Source organism: Corythoichthys intestinalis, chromosome 2 (assembly GCF_030265065.1).
Source record: "Corythoichthys intestinalis isolate RoL2023-P3 chromosome 2, ASM3026506v1, whole genome shotgun sequence".
NCBI classification, from domain to species: domain Eukaryota; kingdom Metazoa; phylum Chordata; class Actinopteri; order Syngnathiformes; family Syngnathidae; genus Corythoichthys; species Corythoichthys intestinalis.
In genome coordinates, this window is record NC_080396.1 from 51351252 (window position 1) to 51368380 (window position 17129).

Below are 17129 nucleotides of genomic sequence, written 5' to 3' on the forward strand. Positions count from 1 at the left end.
TCTGGGCCACATTTTTCCAGAATGTCGCACACGGTCTGAACTGTCAAGTCTCCCAAATCGGAATTCATGCAACAATTACGTCATCAAAGAGCGAGAGAGACTGTGCGCTACGGTAGCGGTGCAGCTGTGTATTAGCGCCTAGCTAGCCTGGAGCACGGCTTTTTAGGAAGGGTCGGACTTGACAACAGTCATAAAAATAATGGGTTGAGGATCAGTTTTAGAATGATCGGTTTTCTCTCTGCTCTATATGAACTATATTTCAAGACTGCTTACATAGTCTGGGCAAACTGCCTGCATGCACGGACAGTTCGTGCATGCTGTCGATCCATATAAACTTTGAATATAAGCCTAAATGGGGATTATTTATGTCTGTTATTTGTGTCCTCTTTTTGGAAATCAAAACATGATCCCCCTGGAATGACAGATGACAGCCAGCATGTGTGGTCATTTGTTTTGATGCTTCTCCGCATGCGGGTCTTCTTGCTCAGCGCATGTCGGACTGCAAATTAGTACGCATGCGTAATACTTGAACCATCTCAATGGACAAAGGCAGTCTGGACGGGCACGCCAAAAAAACAGAAATGACAATAAATTGGATTTCTGCATTAAGACATGCGGTATGAACGCAGCCCTAAGAAACGCATGTTCTGACTTTGAAGGTTAAGACAGCCCGCTCTGTACTGTGAGAGACCTGCACTGAGAATCGCATATATGAGTGCCCCTTAAAGGCTTAGCAGTAGTAGTTGAATAGTATCGTTGAATGTCGTAGATTGATTCCCTAACCCCTGTATCGGAAATACTTGGATTGCTATTTCGTGAGGTAACTGTTATCATGAGCCCTGTATTGCAAATCATGTCATATCATGAAGTACCCAGTGGTTCTAGCCACACTATTAGCAGAGGCCTGGACTGATCACCGATGAGTCAAGGATGAATAACGCTGATGGACAATTGGATGCTTTATGTAAAACACGGGTTGAAACATCGTCACAAGATCTCAGGTAAGTTATGCTGTTAATTCAGAAACTGTTGTCTTCATCTTATTGTGCCTGTCAGATATCAGTGTAGTGGTAAGCAAACAAAACTTGTGAATTCTGTCAGGCTGTGGTTTTAACCACAGGGACTTTGATTCACATGGACAGTACGGACACAAAGTACGTTTCTATGTGAAACATTAAAAGCAACAACAACATAAAAAGACAAGTTCTTTAAGAGTCCTTTTTGTTTCATCAAGCCCTCTCGTTTTTCTCTCCATCATTCACTACCTCGCTCTCTCTTACCTGAGCTTTGATATGGAAATCTGGCACCAGCCAGAGCCCGAGGCTGGCAGAACATTGCTGAAGACATATTTGCTCAAAACTCAATTTCTCATCAAATGCTCACGCTGTGTGTATAAAAGACAAATTCTTTTATTTAGAAAAATATCACCAAACAAGCACATGCTGTTGTTTTTTTGGGGAGACTTTCAGCATGCTTCACACTTAAACGTATACATTATAATGATGTTTCTGCACAGATCTGAAGACCCTAAATCACTCATTAATGAACGACTAGGAGGAGTGTGTGTGTATATATGACTCTCTGCCTACTGGCCTGCCTGCCAGGTGATTGCATTGAGATTGCCCACCCAGTACGTCCAATGTGCCAGGCCATTCAAGGACAACCCATGCAGTATGTGGGAAGAAGTTGAATATAAATCAGAATAAACATGAACTGATGCTGACCAAAATAATCAGTCTCATGCCAGCACTGTCAAATCAATTCTCCTCGAAGTTGTTTTTCCTAAAAAATGAGAGGTGATGAACTAATATGTAAATAATTATAACCCGTTGTATTAGCCCAAGGTACAGCCACATACTAGTATATGAAAATATACCGTTTTACAACAAATCATCTTGGAACAAAGAAAATAATTTTCTTTTGTATTCTTATTTCTAATGGAAAAAACCTAAGTGAGAAAAAAATATTTGCTAATTTGAAACTAAACGGCCAAGAAAAGATACAAAAAGAAGTCTTGAGGACGTGCAGATGCATTCATTTGAACCTGCGCTTGCGCGTGTGTGAGTGGAGTGGGGGTTTTTGATGAAGAGAATACGTCAATATACTCACCTGTTCTTAATTTGGGGTGGGGAGAGTGAGCATGTTAGCTAGGTGGACACAGGGATAACAGCTGTTACACACAAAACACACATCCCCCATCAGCTCTCCACTAGGATTAGGAGCACCTGTATTCACAATGTGGTATGGAGGCAGTTAATCTAAAAAGCTTTAAGAGTCATGGGGGGTGTGGTGTTTGGGGGTCTGTAGCACGAAATTGACCCTGGATGAGTGTGAATTGGATTAAAATGGAAATATTCCAAATGTGACACATGCGAGAAAGCAAAGCTCTGTAAAACACAACTCCTGGGGGATCTTTTATCGTCTTTACAAGTGAGTGCAAACAGTTCATTTGCTGGCGTGTTCGCTAGACAGGTGTGCCCATTAACAAGTTATCAGCACAGGGAAAGTGGGAGTGAGATAAAGCAATGCATGGAACATGCCTATATGGAGCATTTGACCTCTTTTCTCAATTTCTCCACAGTCATTAAAAGATGTGCGGTTACTGTCTACATAAACACACACACTGAGGGGAGTGCACTACGTCCCTTGGGGTTGGAGCCCACTAAGTAGCTTGAACACGTTTCAGCCTACAACCTGTATGGGGGCACTGAGCACTTCCCACACACCAGCAGGCTCGCACATGTACCAACAGAGAGGGGGCAGCGTCACGAAACTCCAAACTGGCATACACATCAAGCCATTCACTTTCTTATGGTGCCTCCTTCACTAATTGTGAGCTTGTGACAGAAAGGCCCCTTGTCAAAAGGCACATGGATGTAAATTTAAGTATCAAGAAGACGTTGCTGTTGACAGTGAGCATCACCCAGTGTTCACCGCTCGCATTTCCGATTGTTTTCCATGTTATTTATTGAGAGTGACTGTTAAATAAGCCACCATGGGGCCGAAAAAATGACAGACCCAAATGACAGCCTTTTAATAAAGAAGGCGGGAATCAAGATAAAATTCACGAAATCAAAATGTACAACAGTCGTAAGAAAGTAGCAAATTCTTAATGATAGACAATAACCTCTCGTCCACTTCTCCCCTCTTTGACATCTTTCATGTCGTCAAGAGTCCCCAATAAGGTAAAAGCTATTTTCATTCAACTTCCGCACCGTTTATCCTCACAAGGGTTGCCGGACTCTATCCCAGCTAACTATGGACAGGAGGTGAGGTACAGAAACCAGATTACATGGAGAAAACCCACGCAGGCACAGGGAAAACTCCTAACTCCATAGAGGAAGGCAGCAGCCCAAGATTGACCACTTCATCTCAGAACTGTCAGGTGTAGGCCTCAACAGTTATCCGTCCAGGAAAAGCTATGATAAAGTTAAATTATACGTTTAATTTGTGATTTTTATTCATTTCACTCCGGCCTCTGCATGTAAAACGAATTGTGACTATTTTCTGGTCTCAGGAATGGATTAATTGGATTTACATGATCTCCGTTGGGAGATTTTAATTGCCTTGATTTTCGACTATAAGATGCACTCACAAAATATCACAAGAAAACTGTATTAGTTCATAGATAAGCCGAACTGGAGTATAAGGTGCTGGTGCCCATATATTTACACTAAAAGACATGCAGCTCATATATTTTAATATATATATTTGTCTTTTTTACCCTGGAAACCCCCGTTTACAGACGTCGCGCAACCACTTTTGTTTCAACCTAGCCATAAGAAGAAGGTAAGTAATTATAATTATTATTCGAAATGTTTGTCACTTTTAGCTTAGAGTCATTAATTGATGTCTAATATTTCATTTAAAAAAAAAAAAGACTTTAAAAAATTATTAACTCGCATATTTTAAACTTTCAAACAAATTACGTCATAATGAAAAAATTGGTGTCTGTAAAAAAAAAGTCACGGATAACTACCTCATAACTATCGTTTAATTGTATTTTTTTTGTTGCTGTCGCATTTTCTCCGATATGTTAGATGATAAATAATTGATCCAAACAAAGAAAAATTAAAAAAAAAAAAAAAAAATTTAAAAGGGTAAATGTATGGAAAAAAAAATCTCGACCACTCCTTGATGTCTGCGATTTCTGCATCGCGACTAGAGCTGTCCCGACTAGTCGACGTCATCGATGACGTAAATGCGTCGACGGGCAAAACATACCGTCGACGGGTAATGAATGGGTTAAATTAAAAAAATTACCAGCGGACAAATTTTAGAATGGTGGGCGCTCACGATGCAAGGGGTGAAAGCGGCATAAAGCCAAAAAATCGGACCAGAATAGCCAGAGCCTGGAATTATTTCAAGGAAAATATGGAGGGTGCCACTGTTGTGTACTCTTTGCTAAGCTGAGCTCGCATACCACAGTAGCACATCGGCTATGAACGGACACTTGAAGTGCCGTCACCCAGGTGTAATTTTGGAAGACAACAAAACAACAAGCTAGCGGATTCTAAATCCATGCAACTTTCTAACGATTTTTTTTTAATTGAAGTTGCCTTTATGTGGGTCGTATCAACGTGCATCATTAAGTTTTTCCCCCACGTACTTCATGTTTTTAATCTACTCTGCTGCTATATACTGTATATACAAATTATATTTATATATCCTATGACTATGTGTGCCTTTCATTCAAAATAATTGTGGTAATATTTCAGTGTGCCCTCTGCTTTATCTATTTTCAGGTTAAAACAAACAAAAATTGAACAGTTTTTCCCCTCCCCAAAAAAATGCGGAATGCACACCAGAAAGAGCATCTGAACTCACACAAAGTATTCTGAAAATGATTGTCAGGGACATGAAGCTCATTGCAATTCATTTTAACATTTAGAACAATATAGAAATACCACAAAAAGAGTAAGAATTGTTTTGACTCTTGTTAAAAAGGGGAAGTCACAGTGTTTCCGTTTACATTTCTTTTGCACAAGTTAATGCCAGCAGCATTTGACCTCATTGTTTGTGATTTATTATTGATATTTGTTATTTATTTATGTATTAATAAAGAATTTAGGTGTTCCAAAATGTTTTTTTGTGAATTAATAAGCTTCAACAAAAATGTCATTATTAAATTAGTTTAAAAAATATATATATATACATATTAGATTAGTCGACTAATCATAAAAATAGTTGGCTCACTAATCGGGAGGAAATTATTCGTTTGGGACAGCCCTAATTGCGACCCATGTTATATTACTATGTTTCGACCATAAAATCCCCCAAAAAATCCAGCTGTGGCCATTCACAGCTGTGTCTTGACACTCGGTGATACATGCTACATGGAGTTTTTGGATCAAAAAGAGGTAAGTACGCGACAATATCTCGTTAAAGTAGTAAAGTAGTAAAAAATAGGGTTTTGCTGTTTTAAAAAAGAATAAATAAACAAAATGCCCTCCTATTCAAAATTTTTCTTTCCCCAGAAAATTGAGATTTTAAGCTTTCCAATGATGTATCACACGTGCATATCGGACAATTTTGAAATTTGGCCAAATTGGGACTCTCAGAGCGGAACTTCAAGTCACCTGAGTGTTGTCTGAAAAAGCAGTTTCTGCTCTTAAACCCCTCTTTAAAATAAATTGCTGTATCTTAAGCCAAAAGAACTGTCGTTTGATAGAACACATGTATCTATATGCTGCCATAGGTGTTTTATGGCGCATTAAGCCCTGAACTATTTTTAATTTGTCACTTTTACCCTGGAGACCTTTGTTTACGGACACAGCGCAACCGCTTTTGTTTCAACCCAGCCATAAAAAGAAGTACCTTAATTATATTTATTATTCAAAATGTCTGTCATTTTTAACTTAGAATCATTTAGAGCTGCAACGATTAATCGATTAACTCAAGTATTCGATTAGAAAAAAATATTCAAATTAAATTTTGTTGCTTCGAGTTTTAATTAAAGTGACGTTGTATTGGTTTATTTTGAAAGTGTTTGCATTTAGTTTTATTGTTTAGGGTGGATACACTGTCCTCTGGTCTGCCTCTTTTCACATGGCTGAATCCAACTACTCCCTGTTAAGACCAACGTAAGGTAAGTTTTTGTTTGAGCTAATGTTTTTTAATGCATTCATAATTTAGTTTATAGGTCTAGTTAGCCGTTTTTTGTGGCAATATGTGTCTGAACCATTTGTTAAGAGGATTGTAAAAAAAAAAAAAAAAAAGTAGCATTTTATAGCATCTAAGCTAGCGGACTTTTTCTATGTAAGTTAGCCAACTGTTCTTTTGTTGTACATAGATCCTCATTAAAAAATATATATATTCCGTTTGAGGCTCAGCTCAGGTATTTAAATGTTAATGATAATGTTCCTTATCCGATCACTCGATTATTCGAACTTACTAGTCTATCGATTAATCGACTACTAAAATATTCGATAGCTGCAGCCCTAGAATCATTAGTTGATGTGAAATATTTAGTTGGGGAAAAAAAAAAAAAAAAAAAAAACTACTTTAAAAAAATTTTCATTCGCATATTTTAAACTTTTAAACAAATGACGTCACAATGGAAAAAATAGTGTCTGCAAATAGGTCACGGATATCTACCTCATAACTATCGCCGAATTGTATTTTTTATTTCTTTTACTGTCGCATTTTCCCCGATATTTTAGATGATAAATAATCGATCCGAACAAAGAAAAATTGGGGAAAATAACATTTAAAAGGGTAAATATATGAAAAAGAACATCTCAACCACGCCTTGATGCCTGCGATTTCTGCATCACGACCCTTGTTATATTACCATGTTTCACCCATAAAATCCCCCAAAATTAGACTGGTCATTCACAGCTGATTCTTGACACTCGGTGATACATGCTACATGGAGTTTTTGGATCGAAAAAAGGCAAGTACGCGATAATATCCCGTTAAAATCATGGTGTCTTTAATTATGCTCTCTCATGCTCTCACCTCCAGTTAGGGTTTTGCTGTTTAAAAAAAAAAAAAAAAAATCAAATGCCCTCCTGTTCAATTTTTTTCTTCCCCCAGAAAAAATGAGATTTTAAGCTTTCTAATGATGTATCACATATGCACATAGGACAGTTTTGAAATTTGGCCAAATTGGGGGTCTCAGAGTGGAACTTGAGTGTTTTCCGCTATACATACATACATACATACATACATATATATACACACACATACAGTATATATATATATATACATATACATATACATATCTATTAAGGGTGTAACGGTACATGTATTTGTATTGAACCGTTTCGGTACGTGGTCCTCGGTTCGGTACGGGGGCGTACCGAACGAGTTTCTGACGTAATGTAAAGTGCTGTCAAATTTAGCGCGTTAACGGGCAGTAATTAATTTTTTAAATTAATCACGTTAAAATATTGGACGCATTTAATGCAGGCACGGAATGCCCACTCATGCTTCCCATAATCCCACTGTTACGTCCCACGGACGGCTGCTAAGGGCGTAACGTAAAACGAGACACGCACACAAGTTGCAAGTGGACACAAATTTATTCACACAAGTCGAACTCGCAATGAATAAAATATACAAAGTGCGGAAGAAGCTGGCTTCAGCGTAAGCCCAGGGCAAAACAACAAACAAAATGAAACTACACTTGAACCCCACCCGCTAAGTAAACCCTGATCGTAAAAAAGAAAAAAACAATACAGCCACTACCCTGGCTTCTACACTAAACAAAACGGGTTGAACGAAAACGGCAGTTTACCTCTACTGCTGCGGTGCTCTTATTTACAGTGGTGAACAAAAACGATCCAATAACGAATGAACACAAAATACCTCACCGAAAAAGCGGGAGTGTAACAAAATATCGATCAAATGCACAGGTGAATGAATGGCGAGCAAACAGCTAGTGAGGAGGTACGCTGCACGTATGCTGTCAAATGCGAAGTTGCGAACTCTGAGTGTTGACTGTAAAAAGACTAGCGGTCAGATGACTTTTGTTAACACTGCCTTTATTTGGTTAACAAGACTCAGGCACAATACAACACACACGCGGGTATGCAAGCTCAAACAACAGCCTAATAGTATTACCCAGAGCCGTATTACCGTGTATCGGATTAGCTGCCGTAAAGCAAGTGTCGTTATTGCCGCAAATGTAAACAAAGCGCTGCATAATGGATACATGTCAGACAGCGGCTAGTTCGGGCGGCCCGTCAGCGGTAGTGACGTCGTCTGCCCGTCCGGCGTCAATCAGAGTACGCCACGTTGGGAGGGGAGGCAGCCAGTTGGCGGACGCGGCGATCAGATGACTGACAGTCTCAAAAAAGGTAACAATTAAATGGCCAGGGCCGTTGTACCACTCAGAAGTGCAGTAAGCAGCGTGGGTAACGGTTAAATGTTAACATGGAAGATGGTTGGCCCTCTGGGTGGGGAATTCAAATTTAAAAAATATATAGATGGAACAACTCTTCACTTCAGTGTTGCAGCTAGAGCTGGGAATCTTTGGGCACCTACGATTCGATTACGATTACGATTCAGAGGCTCCGATTCGATTATAAAACGATTATTGATGCACCCCACTCCTTTTTTTTTTTTTTTTTTTTTTTTGTTTTAAATTTGTTTTGTACATTAGTTCCAAAATTGTTCAAAAATCCTCTCAGGCTAAACCAAACTACTATTTCAGTATCAAGTTAACATATAGCAGTAAACAAATATACAAAAATAGCAGTAAATAAAAAACTCCAGTCCCCATTCTATATCAGCAGCTTTAAACTACTTTCAATTAATTTAATGTTGTGAATCAACCGTTAAAGTTGTTAAAATTGCTCCTGTTATTCTATAATTTCTCTTTTGTCTACTTTCAACATGTGAAAGTTTTAAAACTATTTTAAAGATAGATTCAAGTCAATATTTTACCGATTTAGGAGTATTTTAGATAAAAAGTTAATTAGGTTCGCTTGGAAGGTTCGCAACAACAGCCTTGCAGGGAAGTGTACTGCTTTAAGATGGCGGCCGTTACTAACGCCCGCATCTAGTTTTTTGTAGATGTGCTGGTAACGATACCGAAGCTATGATGCATCTAGTCCTATATAAATGATATCTACCGTAACATAATGTGGCTTGTAGCAGCTTTTCGGCAGCAGTCAGGTATGTTGTTGTTGTTTTTTTTTATCTCGTGGCATGAGTTGAGCTAGAGCCGTGAGTTGAGCATTGGCGTTACCCGAGGGGCCGGGTAATGAGAAGCATGATGTTTAGCTACTCTCGCTCCGTCCCTAATTGCGTACCGAAGACCGCGCGGCGCGCTGAGTATGTCGTACTTCTGCTTTACTTGGCATATTTCAATAATCGGAATTTGGATGTTTGTGAATCGTTCTCGAATCTTCCACGGCCAAATCGCGAATAATCTAAGAATCGGAAATTTTGCACACCTCTAGTTGCAGCTGTTCAATTTTGCACATCAGATATTTATTTTAAAGACAAAGTCTTAGCTAAAGTTATTTTTATTTTGTTATTCAAAATATCTACATTTCAGAATATTGTATTTTTTATTTTTGAGCACAATTCTATCTTTGTATAGGCTAATGTTCCTATTGTTGAAAGCACAAAAGTGTGTAAAAAACAACTAGCACATTTACATTTTGCATTTTCTTACTGTACCCAAAATGAACCGAACCGTGACCTCAAAACCGAGGTACGTACCGAACCGAGACTTTTGTGTACCGTTACACCCCTAATATCTATATATCTATATCTATAGATAGATCGATAGACACACATATGAGGGGTGTGACAAAATATCGAAATGGTGATATATCGTGATACTTTGCATCCCAAAAGGTTATCGATATGCTCATGCCACGAGTTGAGATATTGTTTTAAAACGGTGCCAATGTTTGAAAAATAAATAAATAAGGAACGAACAAGTTGCTGCCAAAATCTTCCACCTTCTTAGTGTCTCAGATAACTCTATGGCTGCCATTGATGGTGCTCGACACCCAATATATTAAGACTGGGAAGGGCCAATGAACGTTTGTTAATTCGAAACCAGAGCATTCACAGTCACTCTTTCTAATTTTCGGGGCATTAAAAGGTCACTTCCTGTTGCGTTTCAGTCACTGCCTATTCATTCCTGGGTTTTTTTCCTGTTCTGTAACCCAAAATCAACAGGAAGTGACCCGTAAAATGCCCCAAAATTAACATTACCTTGTTGCCAATTGACTGCCACTGACACCCATAGAAGTGGGAGGGGCCTGTTTTAAGTGGGAAGAGTTCATTCGCTGCCCCCCACCCCAGTTTAAATGGTTTGTATGTGATAAACTTCACACCAGAAGGATGAAAAAAGCTTGTTTTTCTTTTTATTAGTTGTTTTGTTGGATACCCTACAATGATGTCCTGACCAATATATCGATAATTGTTGTATCGCCATATTGTGAGATCATCGTTATTGTGAGCTTCCTATCGCAAATTGTATCATATCGCAAAGTACCGAGAGGATCCCACCCCTAATTTAAAAACTTTTTTTTCAGTATCGGCAAATTCTCAGAATCAGGTGACTCAGACGCAAAAATATGCGATCGGGACATCCCTAGTTATAAATGGACAAGACAATATTGAAGTCATGTCAAACCTTCAGCTTGCTGGTGCGGATCATTTGAGAGGTTTTAGAATCGGACTGCAAAAACTCAAAGCCAACCAAAATAAAGTGCATCACGACAAAAATGTGACATCACCCTCTTCTCTTATTCCGCAAATATAAGATGATTAACGGCAAATATTTTTTTCTGAACAAACCAATGAATGAAAAAGTCCAAATAAAAGATATTCGGAGACAAAAGACAGTTGTTTATAACTTTGATCACTCACTTACAGAAAATAACAAATAAATACAGTAAAACACTTGTGGATGTTGGAAGCAAAATGTACAGTATGAAGCCAAGGTAACAACATACAAGGTGCAAGACATTCCGAATACAGTAGGTGTTGAGTAAATTAATTGCGTAAATTAGTAGCTTTCGTCAGATCGGCGGTCCAACTTCACCGGTGCATATCCCAATTACGGACAAAGTTTAATTTCTTTCAACAAGTGGGCAATCAAAATCAAGCAGAACACACGTTCAGGTCTTATCTTTAGTTATCATCTTTATGAAGAACACATAGTCATGAGGTAGAACCTGAGTGGAAAGTCGTTTCTAATCTCGGTCAGCACGCAACTAATATTTTTTCCATCCTTCTGTCAATATTTCTTGCTATGCCTCCTCCACTCACCGTCCCACTGATTTCTTGGTCATTGTATGAAGAGCATTGCTGTACACTTATCCACTGCTCCAGTCGTGTTAACACACAACCCTACCCAGCGAGAAACCCGGGGAATATGGGGCAAAAGTACGAAACATTGTGTAAAGAAGGGATTTACCAAGAACCTTTGGGCCAAACAACACTGACGAAAACACACACATACAATACATAAACCCATAATAATTGAATAACTGAATGAAAGATTTTGGAGGGCTTCTCACATCAAGATGAAACTCTTAACTTGGCATGAGGGCAGACAAAACAACCGCACAAATCCGGCCGTACATTAAGACAATTTGGGAAATCACCAGATAGTCTTTTAATCCAGAAATCCAGTTAGTCACTGTCAAACTGCACTGTGCAGGCCCTTTACGTTAAGAAGGTTTCCTTCCGTCAAAAATGGCTGTGCTGTCAAATGATCAAAAGACAGAGATGATGTTCTGAAATTACGGAACTGTTTCAAATTTTTAAAATGTAGCATCAAAACTAGTGGTAAAACTTCAGACATTCTTGAAAACTAGTTTTTGTGCGTCCTTTAAGTTGGATGGAGCTGTAAATGTGTTGTGCCTGGGGAAATTAGTTCATTTCAGTAAATGAATGAATCATTATTTTTAGAGCTGAAACGAATACTCGAGCAACTCGAGTGACTCGAGTTTAAAAACTGATTAGAGTAATTTTATTCACCTCGAGTAATCGTTTAATTTTGACAGCTCTAAGCATCACGTTTTGCCCGGACTACTTTTAATGCGGGACAACGCGCTGATGTCACGTACGTAGAAGAAGAAGCAATTAAAAAAAATAACAAAAAAACTTACTGCAGCCGACAGCCACTACAACGAGGCCGACGTTGCTAAAAACTAGCCTGCATGATGCTACGGTCGTAGAATGTAGCGCCTGATGCGTCTCATGGAGATCACATGTATGTTGAACTAGATGCGCAATGACAGAGTCAGCGGCGTTAGTAAACAGCCGCCATCTTAAAGCAGTAAACCTCTAAGCGCTAATAAATAAGATTAACGTTACTGTCACTCGCTCACGTAACGTTAGCCCTGCGGAGGGCTACGTTTCTAATAATTATGACCACTGTCGATGCGTGGCTAACGTGTCTTACACACAGGCTTTATTTAATCTGTGAAAACATAGCGCTGTAGAGTGATGAGGGTGTAAAATAAAAAATAATGCTGTCAATTTTAGCTCAGTAGTCATTGCTGGATAAAACACCAATTAGCACTGGTCCCTAATGTGCTCCAATACAGCAGCTATCATAAATTTATTTTGAACTCTGCAAAAACTCAAAATCCTATCAGGACTTACAGTTTAGACTAACTTAAAACTTAACTAGAACTTAAAAATAGCTTGACACAAATAGAAATTCAATTGAACACGTGGGAAAAACACCTAACTTTTAAGTGGTGTGTGTTATCAAGCGTAATGGCATTTTTAGGTAAGAAATATGTTTTTTTTTAATAAGATCTAGAAGTTTTTTGAGTGAAAGCAGTGAATTAGTCTTTTTTTTATTCTAGTTACATCTGAGATGCAATTGTTGGCTGATTTCAACAATGTACATCGAAAATAAAGACATTGATTGACTGAAAATCGTTCAATATTAGATGAAATGTCTTGTTTTCTAATATATATTTATAATTGCTGTTCACTTAAAAATATGTTTTATCCGAATACTCGATTAATCGATAGAATTTTCAGTCGATTACTCGATTACTAAAATATTCGATAGCTGCACCCCTAATTTTTTTTTTTTTTTTTTTTTTACAAGTTTTGCATATTTATTTATCTATCTAGGCTAGCATCATAGTGACACGCAGGACAGTTCAACAATCGTCCACTAGATGGCAGAAGGTACAATAGCCCATTTCCACCTGTTGTCATTCAAGAAACAGAAAAACTGTCCTAACAGGCCAAGAATTCACAACGAATAAGTACATTGAGATCATTTGTGATGAATTTTGTCACAATTCTATGATGTCATGCGCACTGGGATTTTTTTTTTTTTTTTTTTTTTTTTAACATAACATTTTCCTGGAAGTCTGGTTGTTGGCGCAGCAGAAATTTCTGTTGGAGAAAGAAGCCCCCTTTGGGGTCAAATGAGGGTAGAGGGCGGGTGTCTCATGCTCAGTCATACAGGTGGGTACAAGTGTTGCAGCCCCCCGTATAAAAGTGCTTCTGGACGACTTCACAGCTCCGCGAGCATCAAATAATGCAAAAGCCGAGTAGTGTCGAAAGTTTCCACATGAAAAGTAAACTCAGAGAGCGGCGTGTCAACACAAAGGCACATAATTGTATGTGCTCCGTCCAATGTGAGTGTGAATGACCGTTTCCACGAAGCGGCACACAGCTGAACAGGTACTTTCACGCCGCTCACCCTGCCCACGAGCCGCAGCTACCGTAACAATGATTTCTATGTTTATCACACCTAAATAAACACACGGGCAGGTATGTATACACATGATCGTGGACGTGCTGTCTGAGTTGCAACGAGAAACTGGACATGCCACGACAACTAATAAAAAGGCGCCGACAGGCAGCGTGCATGTCTGAGTCTTCGAAAGCCGATTTGAAAGAGGAAGAAAAAAAAGAAGAGGCTTCTACTTGTAACAAGAGGAAGTCAGACATACCTGTTACCCCATGGGCTCTGGGCTGCACGGCGGTGTCGCTTCCCTCCGAGTCCAATGTGGTGTGACAGCCCCGAGACACGACACGGAAGGAGGACCGGAGGGGAGGATGACGAGGGCTTGTAGGGGGTGTCCACTCGCAAGGGAAGGCTCTGTCCTTTCCTCTGCCTGTCTTTTCCGCCAAGTGTAATTCCCCGTGTTTTCTCCCACTCCACTGCCCCGTTTTCTCTCGCTCTCTCGCTTTTCCCTCCCCTCCTTTTTCCGTGTCTTGCTATCAGGAGCCTCCCCCTCTCTTGCCCTTCTCTCCTCTCTTCTCTCTTTCCCCTCCCTCCCTCCCCCATCTCTACCTCCCCCTCACCCGCTTGTCTTTCTTTCTCTCTCCCCCGCGCGCCTACTTTATCTGGGCAGAATAACGAAAACGAAACCAAACCAATATTCATGATCATCATCATAATCATATAGTCTATATATTTTTGTAAATGAGACAATAAAGCAGTTATACTACCTTAACCCTTACAAGTGACAATTTTTGGTAATTTAAAAAAAAAAAAGAAAAAAAAAAACATAAAGACTTGCCTCAATTATTAAGAGATTTTCTTTTAATTACGCACACACTCACACACACACACACACACATATATGTATATATATATATATATATATATATATATATATATATATATATATATATATATTGTATTAACCCTTTCAGGGACAGTGGTCACTAAAGTGGATAGCTATTCAAAAGTTGACACGCAATACGTTTAACCCTTTATAGGGCAAATGACTATTTTAGTATTTTTTTTATAATTATAGATAAATTTATAAATGAATATATTGTAATGTTACTAATTGGGGTGTGAGAAAATCGAAATCGAAATGGTGATATATCGTGATACTTTGTATCCCAAAAGGCTATCAATATGCTCCTGCCAAGAATCGAGATATCGTTTTAAAAAGGTGTTAATGTCTAAAAAAATTAATAAAAAAATAGAAAAGAAAAGAACCAACAAGTTGCTACCAAAATCTTCCACCCAAATAGTGTCTCAGTTAACTCTAAGGCAGCATTGACAGTGCACGACGCCGAATCCATTTAGACTGGGAAAGTTCGTTCATTTGAAACCAGAGCATTGACAGTCATTCTGTCCGATTTTCAGGGCATTTACAGGTCATTTCGTGTTGAGTTTGAGTCACTACCTATTCATCTGGGTGATTCCCAGGTCACTTTCTGTCCTGTAACTAGAAATAAACAGGAAGTGACCTGTAAAATACCGAAAAATCAACAGGAAGTAACTGAAAATCAACAGGTAAATGACCTTAAATAGCCCAAAATTACCTCATTGCCTGGCATTGGCTGTCACTGACGCCCATAGACGTTCATTCGCTGCCACCCTTCCAGTTCAAACGGATTGGACGTCTACTAGTGATAAACTCATTCCAATTCACAGCAGAAGCTTGTTTTTCTGTTTATCAGTTGTTTGTAGAATATCCTAGAATGATTTCCTGACCAATGTATCGATAATCGTTGTATCGCCATATCCTCAGATCATCGTTATCGTGAGCTTTGTATCGCAAATCGTATCGTATCCTGAGGTACCAAGAGGTTACCACTCCTAGTTACTAAAAAACTAAATCAATGAAATTAAAATGAAATTAATAAAAACATTGCGGCCAAAATTACCACTCTAAAGTTTTTGGGGTTTTTTTCTCCATAGTATTTAACTCATTGCATGCCATTAGCAGCGCAGGACGTCCAATCCATTTTGAATGGGAGGAGGGGGTGATTGTTTCACTTCCCACTGTAAATCGCCAGAATACAGATGAACAAGTAAATATCTGAAAGTAGTTTATGGCAGAAAACACAGACAAGACTGAAAAAGCAGTTTCTGCTCTTGCACTCCTCTTCAAAAGAAACTGCTGTATTTTAACCCAAAACAACTGTTGTGTTTGATAGAACAATATTTCTATATGCTGCCATAGCAGATTCATGGTACATCAAGCCCCCGAATTATTTTTAATTTGTCCGTTTTACCCAGGAAATCCCCGTTTACAGACGTCGCGCAACCGCTTTTGTTTTAACCTAGCGCTAAAAAGGTAATTGTATTTATTATTCGAAATGTCTGTCATTTTTAGCTTTGAATCATTAATTGATGTCTAATATTTAGTTTAAAAAAAAAAAAACGACTTTAAAAAATTATTCACTCGCATATTTTAAACTTTAACAAATTACGTCACAATGAAAAAAAATGGTGTCTGTAAAAATGTCACGGATGTCTACCTTATAATTATCGCTTAATTGTATTTTTTTTTTTGTTACTGTCGCATTTTCCCGTTACTGTCGCATTTTCCCCAATATGTAAGATGATAAATAATCAATCCAAACAAAGAAAAAATGAAAAATAACATTTAAAAGGGTAAATATATGAAAAAAAAAAAACTCGACCACTCCTTGATGTCTGCAATTTCTGCATCGCGACCCTTGTTATATTACTGTGTTTCACCCATAAAATCCCCCAAAAAATCCAGCTGTGGCCATTCACAGCTGTGTCTTGACACTCAGTGATACATGCTACATGGAGTTTTTGGATCGAAACAAGGTAATTACGCAATGATATCTCGTTAAAGTCATGGCGTCTGTAATTCTGCTCTCGCATGCTCTCACCTCCAGATAGGGTTTTGCTGTTTAATTTTTTTTTTTTTTTTTTTTTTTTTTTTTTTAGAAATGCCCTCCTGTTCAAAATTTTCTTCCCCCAGAAAACTGAGATTTTAAGCTTTCCAATGATCACACATGCATATCGGACAATTTTGAAAGTTGGCCAAATTGGGGGTCTCAGAGCGGAACTTCAAGTCACCTGAGTGTTTTCCGCCTTATCATAGTATTTTAGAGGTTTATTCATTTAAATGAAATGAAGTTGAGATATTAGATGCGCAAATGATCATGCATGCTTAGGAATAAGCAAAATAAAGTAAATAGACCATCCTTAATTTTCACATCACATTATATTCACATACATCCAAATTAATTTACAATAGCTTGAATATATTAATTAGACTTTAATATTACTACGTTATTACAATCCAAAGAAAACTGATGAACAAAAACATCTTAAAAAGAATACAAAATGTCATAAAATGTCAATAAGTAACATTGAATTTTTAAGTGATCATCTACGTTCCATCGTGTGTAAGTCTCTCTAGATTTATAAAGTTAGGAAAGGTTGGTTGAAA

At 38.3% G+C, this 17129-nt stretch overlaps 1 protein-coding gene across 1 annotated transcript in view; it reads right to left on the reverse strand.

The window, feature by feature from the left end:
• The window catches only part of zbtb46 (zinc finger and BTB domain containing 46), a 127769-nt gene extending 113581 nt beyond the window's left edge, over positions 1 to 14188 (reverse strand). Inside the window, exon 1 of the mRNA XM_057858568.1 lies at positions 13905 to 14188. The gene's annotated coding sequence lies outside the window, so the exon portion shown is untranslated. The remainder of the gene's footprint in view (positions 1 to 13904) is intronic.
• Between the last annotated feature and the right edge of the window lie 2941 nt (positions 14189 to 17129).